Source organism: Triticum urartu, chromosome 5A, assembly GCF_056163025.1.
Source record: "Triticum urartu cultivar PI428250 chromosome 5A, HENAU_Tu73, whole genome shotgun sequence".
In the NCBI taxonomy this organism is placed as follows: Eukaryota; Viridiplantae; Streptophyta; class Magnoliopsida; order Poales; family Poaceae; genus Triticum; species Triticum urartu.
This window is the reverse complement of record NC_141877.1, coordinates 143,293,793-143,302,205: the sequence shown is the minus strand read 5'-3', so window position 1 is coordinate 143,302,205 and position 8,413 is coordinate 143,293,793. Positions and strand designations below refer to the sequence as shown.

The window sequence follows — 8,413 nt, the reverse complement described above, 5'->3', positions numbered from 1 at the left end:
CCCCCACTTTATTTCTTGTTTGAACCAAGTACAAGATTCGACTCCATGAAGTAGCTTTACCTCTAACTATAGAAGAATAAAATAGGTGACGTTGGACCATCCAATCAAGAGGGGCTGAGAGGTAGAAAATGATGCACATCCAGTGAAGTAACGAGCTGGGGAAGTAGAGCTAAGTCGGTTTTGAAGGAAGATATACCTGAAGGTCGTCGGGATGTGGATAGGTGGGCGGCGGGAGGCCGGATCCGCCCACACTAGGGCAACGACGAAGGGATCGGATGACCTCTCGCATCGGCGCTCGGCCAGAGATAACGGTGCAGCCGGCAGTAGGTCTCCTCCCTCGCAGTCGACGACAGACTAAACGCTGCCCCTCCTCCCCTTCACCGGTGGAGGGGGATACGTCCGGATCTGTAACCAGCGGTGAGGATAGAAAGACAGTGTTTTTTGAAGGGAGAAAGACAGTGTTACCACCCCTATCTTGTTTAGATCTGAAGAGGATGAGAGTGTGTTAATAGAGCAACCCTAGCAAGCAAGCGTGGAGGCTCCGACCTATATATACGTAGTGGGGTAGTTTTCCTTTTTCACTCCATCTAAAATTGTGTACTACATGCGAGGTCGTCGTTTTTTTTAGTTGTTGATTGTTTTTTGAGATAGCTACCCTTTTGTTCCAAGTGGTGTTACGGTGTGCAAGGTCACACTTTGTATCAGTCAAGTCTGGTACAAGTCCCTCCATTAAATGAACAACCACCCCCTCGTAAAAATTGTGAACAAGCCCATGGCTAAAATTGTCGGAAACGTGGGTTGCCCCAACATGAATTATTATTTATATTTTCTACTCCCTCCGTTCCTAAATACAAGACTTTTTTATTAGCCACACCTAAGACAATATTTTTTTATTAGCAGTGAACCCCACATGTCATAGACACAAAAAGAGTGGCAAGATTCCCTTAGGCAAGCCAAAGTGTGTCTAACAATTTGAGCAACTCAAGTTAGGCAAGTGTGGCAAGTGTGGGAAAAATAATGTGGCAACATAAGACAAACATAGTCACAATCCAAACAGCCCTATTTTTTGTGACATGCATGAAAATTTGGTTAGTTAAATTTATAGTCAAAAATTGGCAAGGTGCATCAAATCAACACATGCAAGTATCAAAAGGGAAGTCACGACATGCATGCATGCGTTGTACTCCCTCCGTTTCCAAATATATGTCTTTTTAGAGATTGCAACAAGTGACTACATACGAAGCAAAATATGTCTACATACATCCGTATGTAGTAGTCCATTTGAAATGTGTAAAAATACTTATATCGAGTGCAGTGCTTTGATGTGTCGCGTCAACTCGTACAAGACCGAGAAGTTTGATTACTACAACGCCCTCTCCCTCGCGGACTGAGCTCCAGTGCCTTAACTGCACCTGCCTTTGGCTGCATGACAGGTGGGCAACCACCTGTTGGGCCCACCTGTCATAGACGCAAAGGCATGAGTAGTAAGTCAATGAAGCTGCGTCCCTCCCTTGCGCGTGAGCGTGGTGGCTGGCAGGACTAGTAGGAGCTTTCGCTACATGCCTTTTGACGGCAGCAAACTTGTGGATGGAGTTGACCACCATGCCGTCCATGCGAGAGGCAAAGCCGGCGTCGGCGAGGGCTACGACGCCAGTGGTCGCCAGCACCGTCTGGAAACGTTGCGCGGTGCGGGGCCGCAGGCGGGCGCCTTGGATGATTTGGCATAGCCGACTGCCGCTCGCGATCATCGCCTCCATAGGTGCTTCTGGCTCCTGGTCACTTGGTCTTGGATTGGAGTGAGCAGTGTTGCACAGAGACTAAGGAGTAGATGGATTGGAGTGGTGGGCGCCTTCATATGAGAATCCAAACTCTGTTGCATTCACATCATGCTAGCTCTATTCTGCTTCTCCAATTAATTCCCTCTGCATGTAGAGTAATTTGAGGATGCATCATTGACCGTTCAACGTCTCGGGAACTGCTACCCTCTCCCTCCTTGGTATTCAAGCACCTATGGAGGCGAGGCGACTGCCGCTCGCGTCTATCGTGTGTCAGGAGACGTTCCCATCGACAACGAGGTGCCTATGGCGACTTCGTAAATTTCAAGATGATAGTACTAGTATACTCAATATTGTGCACCACGAGCAAGGCCGAGAGGAAAACGAGAGAACTACGTATTTATTTACGGTGTAGATTCACTCATTTTGCTCCATATGTACTCCGTCTCGGCGTAGTCTAGTTACTTGTTGAAATCTCTAGAAAGGCAAACACTCCTTTCTAGTTTATAGGGCTATACTAGCAAGTAGTACTACAATAGTGGGCTCACATAGCAATTTTGCCTCATGCAAGAGTCTGGCTATATGCGTGCTCCAAGGTTCGCAACTGCCACATTAGGGTTGCACTTGGCTCTTCGCCTCTTCGAGAAGACGAACAATGATGTTACTACTACTGCTTCTATAGTATCGAATCCACTACTGCATGTTCGAATCCACTGTTGCATGTTCGTCCACCGCGAGCGGGACGGATAAGCAAAAACTTGTCCTCGTCTGCGAGCCACCGCACGCATGGGCAAGGGAGAAGGCATGTAATAGTAGTAAAATCAAGCTTCTCCTCGTTGTACGAGTTGACGCGACACATCATAGCACTGTCCCCACATGGTTGCATCTAAACTTGGCTGAAAGACCCGCAGTGTACAATACTCCATTTGCTGCAACCTCTGACATCTACCCCACCGCAAATTAAAATATATATTCCTGTCTTGACCAGATGAGCGTGCAAACTAGAATCACCAGGATCACAGGTAGGGCCAGAAGATTATTTTAACCAAAAAATATAGCATGGAGCCAACCCCAACGATTTTAGGGCCTGTTTGGTTCCAATAAGTCACCTGACTTATAAGTCAGGTGACTTAAAACAAGTGACTTATAAGTCATGCCTGTTTGGTTGCTGACTTATAAGTCACCTGACCACACCTTCTCACCTTGTTTTTTATGTAAAGGTGATGGGACCCACGCAAAAGGGGGTGACTTATAAGTTGGGTCTGTTTGGCAAAATAAGTCACTTTTTCACTTTTCGACTTATAAGTTGGTGACCTATTTGGAACCAAATGGGCCCTTAAGCTTACAGGCACGGTACACGCTATCCTAGACTACTCTACACATGAAACTGCCACACGAGCGTCCGGGCTGCGCTTGGCTCTTCACCTCTTCGGGAAGTCGAACAATGGCCCTGTTTGGATACTCTAACTCAGTTAGAGGTTAGAGTTAGATTCTAACCCAGAACTAACCTAGAACTAACTCTAACCAAAAAGGTGTTTGGATAGCAGGGTTAGATGGAGCGCGGATACGGCGAGGCGCCTTCACGGGCGGTGGGAGAGGGAGGGAGGGAGAGGACAAGAAGCTTCGAGGAAGTGAGGAGGGATCTGCCTCGGGAAGAGTGAGAGAAAAAGGTGTTTTTAGTGGTCCTGAGAAGAATTAACCCAAATAAGCACCTCTTGGGTGGGTTAGATTTTTTGGATGAGTTAGATGCATCTAACCCAAACTAACCCTCCTGTTTGGATATTTTTGGGTTAGTTGAGTCCAAACTAACCCAAACTAACTCTAACCCGTGGATTCAAACAGGGCCAATGATGGAGTACTACTGCAGTGGAGGAGTACCACAGTATGCTTCTGGCCATCTAACACTGATTGAACTGCTGCATGTCCACCGCGTACGGGAGGGAGAGCGTGTAGCAAACGAAAGCTTCTCCTAGTCCTGCCAGCCACCACGCTCATGGGCGAGGGAGGGACGCAGCTTCATTGACTTACTGCTCCTGCCTTTGCGTCCATGATAGGTGGGCCCAACAGGTCGGTGGCCCACCTGTCATGCAGCCAAAGACATGTGCGGTTAAGGCGAGAGGGCGTTGTAGTAATCAAACTTCTCGGTCTTGTACGAGTTGACGCAACACATCAAAGCACTGCACTCGATATATTTCAATAATTTGCGTTTACTGATGCATTAATTGCAACGCATGCATGCATGTCGTGACTCTCCTTTTGACACTTGCATGTGTTGATTTAATGCACCTTGAAGTAGTATGAATATGTGATGGTAAAGCTTTGTAATGCCCCGGTCCTAATAAAGCGAGAGATGGTTGTGCACGAGGAGGGCGAGATCATGTAGATGGAACATGACCCGGCAATCGAGCTCTCTATGGTCTCGATGGACCTCACCTTGCTCCACTACCCCTTGTGCCTCCGCCCCTTGAAGCCTCCAGTGTATGAGGTTCGAATACATCTCGTCCATTCGGCTGATCAAGCAAGGTGCAGGTTTCTTGATTGATGTGTTGTTTGATTGATTTGTGCAATGCAAGGGGGGCACCTGGCTTGCGCGGACTGCCGCGTCGAGCGCCTCGGGAACCAGCGGCAGTGCCAGAAGTGCGAGCGCGGCAGTGGCTTCCACGTGCGGAACACGGCGGTGGACGCTGTCCTCTCTTCGGTGAGCATGGAGTGCCCGCACGAAGGCTGTGTGCTCTACGTCACTTACCACAAGCTCGCCGATCAGCAGAGCGTGTGTCCGCTCGCGCCCTGCAAATGCCCCATGCCCGTCTGCGGCTACGAAGGCCCGCTGCCGGTGCTCTCCCACCACATCAGCACCGTGCATCCCATGCCCGTGCACAGAATCCAGTACGTCAAGTCCAGCTGCAAGTGCCACTGTCGGAGCCACGGCTCTTGCTATTCGCGGAGGAGGACAGCCACGCGTTTTTCTTGGTCGGCGGCGTGCTCGACATCGAAGCACCTATCGCCGTGTCGGTCGTTTGCATCAGAGTGGGGGCGTCCCCACTGCTGCACTACATGGCCAAGCTGTGGGCGAATGGCCTACCGGGGAGCCCAAAGGCAGGACCGACGCCGTCAAGGTGGAAATGGAGGTGACAAGCAGCAGGGATCCCGGTGACGTCACCGTGCAGGAGCTGACCTTCTTCACAGTTCCGCCCAAGCTGCTGGCCGGGGCTAAGCTGGTGTCCCTCCACATTCAGATTGACAAGCTCACATCCTAAATGATTCTACAGTGCCTTCTGTTTATCTTAGTAATATGCTAATATAGGGGTTAGCGCGGTCTACTTTAGCTTAAGAGATGGTGGGTTTTGGTGGCGATGCAGCAATTACCTCGACATCAGATCAGCAGTGAAAGTAATTTCGAACAGTCAAATGGATATTTTGTGTCTATTGGATATAAAGATCCTTTGGGTAAGAAGTAACAGCTTATATGCTTTTTTTCAAAACGGAACATAATTTTTGTTGACATGCACTAATATTTTCGAAACGGACGTCGGGCTGTAGCTAGAAGGGCGGTTGGGACGCGGCATCGGCCCATACCGTGGTGACCCCTGATTGGGATGCACCAACTGTGGATTTTCTCCCTCGCCGACGTCGACAGCGTCTACGCAGAACATTGTTCCCTTCCCCCAGCTGCAGGATCAGGCCGGATATGTGACCAGCGGTGTGGCCACTGTCGTTCTATGCTTGTGGAGACAACAACCCAAGCAAGCAGGCTTGTAGATTAGGCTCCTGCTACTCTATATATAGTGGTTTCCTTTTTCTCTCCATATCAACCATTTTATATTGCGTACGTGACTGCTCCTTTAGTGGCCCCTACATGTACTCCCCCTACGTGTATGCAACAGTCACATGTACACATGGACGCAAAAACGCGCGTGACGCCCTAATGCATGCATGTCCGAGCACACGACGGAGCACACATGGTCACGCTCAAGTGCTCAACCTACACGTGCATGCACACACATACTCGGCCAGGGTGAGCTAGTGACCGTATAAACACCAGAAAATGTATATAATGAGCACAATGAGCGTATTATGAAGTCCACTGACTATATTTTTACAAATATACAGTGACAGACAGTGTATTTATCTCGTTTGAAATTAAGCCATATTAACCGGAGAGGAGGCAGTATGGACTAGCATTACTTTGTTGTGTCCCGTCAACTTGCCGAACAAGGAGAAGCTTGCAGGACGGGAGAAGCTTGCGCGCGGTGGCTCGCAGGACAAGGAGAAACTTTTGACTAATGCAAGCTGTCCTTCGCTCAGGCGGTGGACGTGCAACAGTTAATTCGGTGTCAGATTGCCAGAAGCATACACTATACTACTAGTGCTATTATTGTTGCACTTCCCGAAGAGGCGAATAGCCAAGCGCAAAGTTTACTAGTACTAGTACTACTACTATTATAGTCTATAGAGGTAGTACTAGGAATCCGATGGAGGAGCGTCTGCACTCTTATTATATTTTTAAAATGTGATAAAGCAATCTTCAACACATTTGGTTCTCTTCGAGGGTTCTCGCATGTGATAATGGAAGTTGATTGCATGGAACACTCGCCACAATTCTCGCTTAATTCTGGCTCATATCCTGTTACAAACAGGAGCGCTCGGTAATATTTCCTCTTTTTTGTTATTCAGCATGTAAACAGGTCAGCAAACCTTGCGGTGCATCTTTGTGCGAACCGTGCTTGCTGCACTTTGAATGTGGCCGAGAGCTGGCTTGATGAAACACCTCGCTTCCTACTTCTTTTTTTGCGGGGTACCTCGCTTCCTAGTGACCAGTGTCTTGGATGATCGTCCTAAGAATATTTGTATATGAATAAAGCTCTCTCATTTACCTGCAAAAAAGATTAAGCCATATTAACTGGAAATGAGGGAGTATGGACTAGCACTACTTGTTGGTGTGTCCCGTCAACTCGTAGAACGAGGAGAAGCTTGCCGGACAAGGTGAAGCTCGCTTAGACCTTTTTACTAATGCAACGTACCCTCGCCCATGTGGTGCACATGCATCAGTTCATTTGATGTTAGATTGCCAGAGGCATACACTGTAGTACCGAACATGCGGAGTACCATCATTGTCCGACTTCACGAAGAGGCAAAGAGCCAAGCGCAAGGTTTAGTAGTACGAGTAGTACTACTACTAGAACCGCATGGTGGAGCCTCTGTACTCTTATTTTTTAATCTCTGATAAAGTAGACATTTATTCCAGAGAAGGACGGAAAACGGCAGCCCAACATGTAATGATGATATCGATCAACCATGCTCGAATATGTCTTGGCCTCCGTGTGAGCCCGTCTGTGTGTTCTCGCTCCTCGTCTCTCTCAAGGAATGGCGGGTTGGCCATTTTGCCATCAATTGAGATCGGTTTGCTCACACCCCGGTCCCACGTGTCAGTGATATGCCAAGAGGAGGTGCATTGACCGACTGGTCATACGCGTACTTGGTTTTCCACCTTCATACTACTCCTCCCTCCGCCACAGTTTACAGGGCGCGCTTCATTATGATGCATTTCTCTCAATGCATTTCCACCACCAGAGAGACTTTAGATGCGTTTGCTTTAATGCTCAATTAAGTAGGGCGTGGTAACTGCAATTTTCTCTCGATGTAGTACTACAGAGTGGAGTACGTGCATGCATGTGTGTACCCGGGGTGGAAGCACTACATGCATGTGTGTACGCATTATTTCCTCTAGTAATAGACGCCGTGCTATAACTACCAATGCTATTTTTCAGGCCGATCGCTAGTCGCCTTGGTCCTAGAGATTTTCTCTTTTTCTAAAGCGCGCTCTATAAACAGTGACGGATGGAGTAGTATGAGCGGATTCAAAGAAGAGCGTATTGATGGTTGCTTCTTTCGAGCAACTTACAGTGGGAAAGGTGGGGCTTATGATTTGACTCCTCATTATTCACTATTAATGCGGCACAATGACTGGTCTGAGTCTCCATTGCGGCTATGCACTACCCCCTCCGTTCTTAAATATACTCCGGAGTATTTGTCTTTCTAGAGATTTCAACGAGTGACTACTCAAGTATTTGTCTTTTTAGAGATTCAAATGGACTATTACATACGGATGTATATCGACATATTTTAGAGTGTAGATTCACTCATTTTGCTCTGTATGTAGTCACTTGTTGAAATCTCTAGAAAGACAAATATTTAGGAATGGAGGGAGTACAAATACGAAGCAAAATGAGTGAATCTACACTGTAAAATATGCCCATTTGAAATTTGTAAAAAGACAAATATTGTTGATGACAGTTGCGACGACAAAAAAGAAGCATATTCCTTGTCCTAAGGGAAGATAACAACACGGTTGTGTTTGTCTAAAACGGTGATAGGACGAGATTGCAATATGGAAAGTACGCCGGACGAGGTACGTTTTGTGCAAAGAACTATGGAAGATCCACATGCAGCGACGTGGGAAGACGGGCAGTGGAGCAAGGCCGGAGGGGATACCTGGAGGTCGTCGGGATGTAACTAGGTGAGCGGCGGCGGGCAGAATCTGCCCATACTGCGACAGCGAGCAAGTGGCGTAGGCCCTACCGCGCCGGGGCTTGGTTAGAGGGAACTGCATGTACCGCAGATCGGGACATGCTGCCTCG

At 48.0% G+C, this 8,413-nt stretch overlaps 1 pseudogene; it reads left to right on the top strand.

The window, feature by feature from the left end:
- The first annotated feature begins 3,219 nt into the window (after positions 1-3,219).
- Positions 3,220-5,032, top strand: LOC125507741 (uncharacterized; annotated as a pseudogene).
- Positions 5,033-8,413: the final 3,381 nt, after the last annotated feature.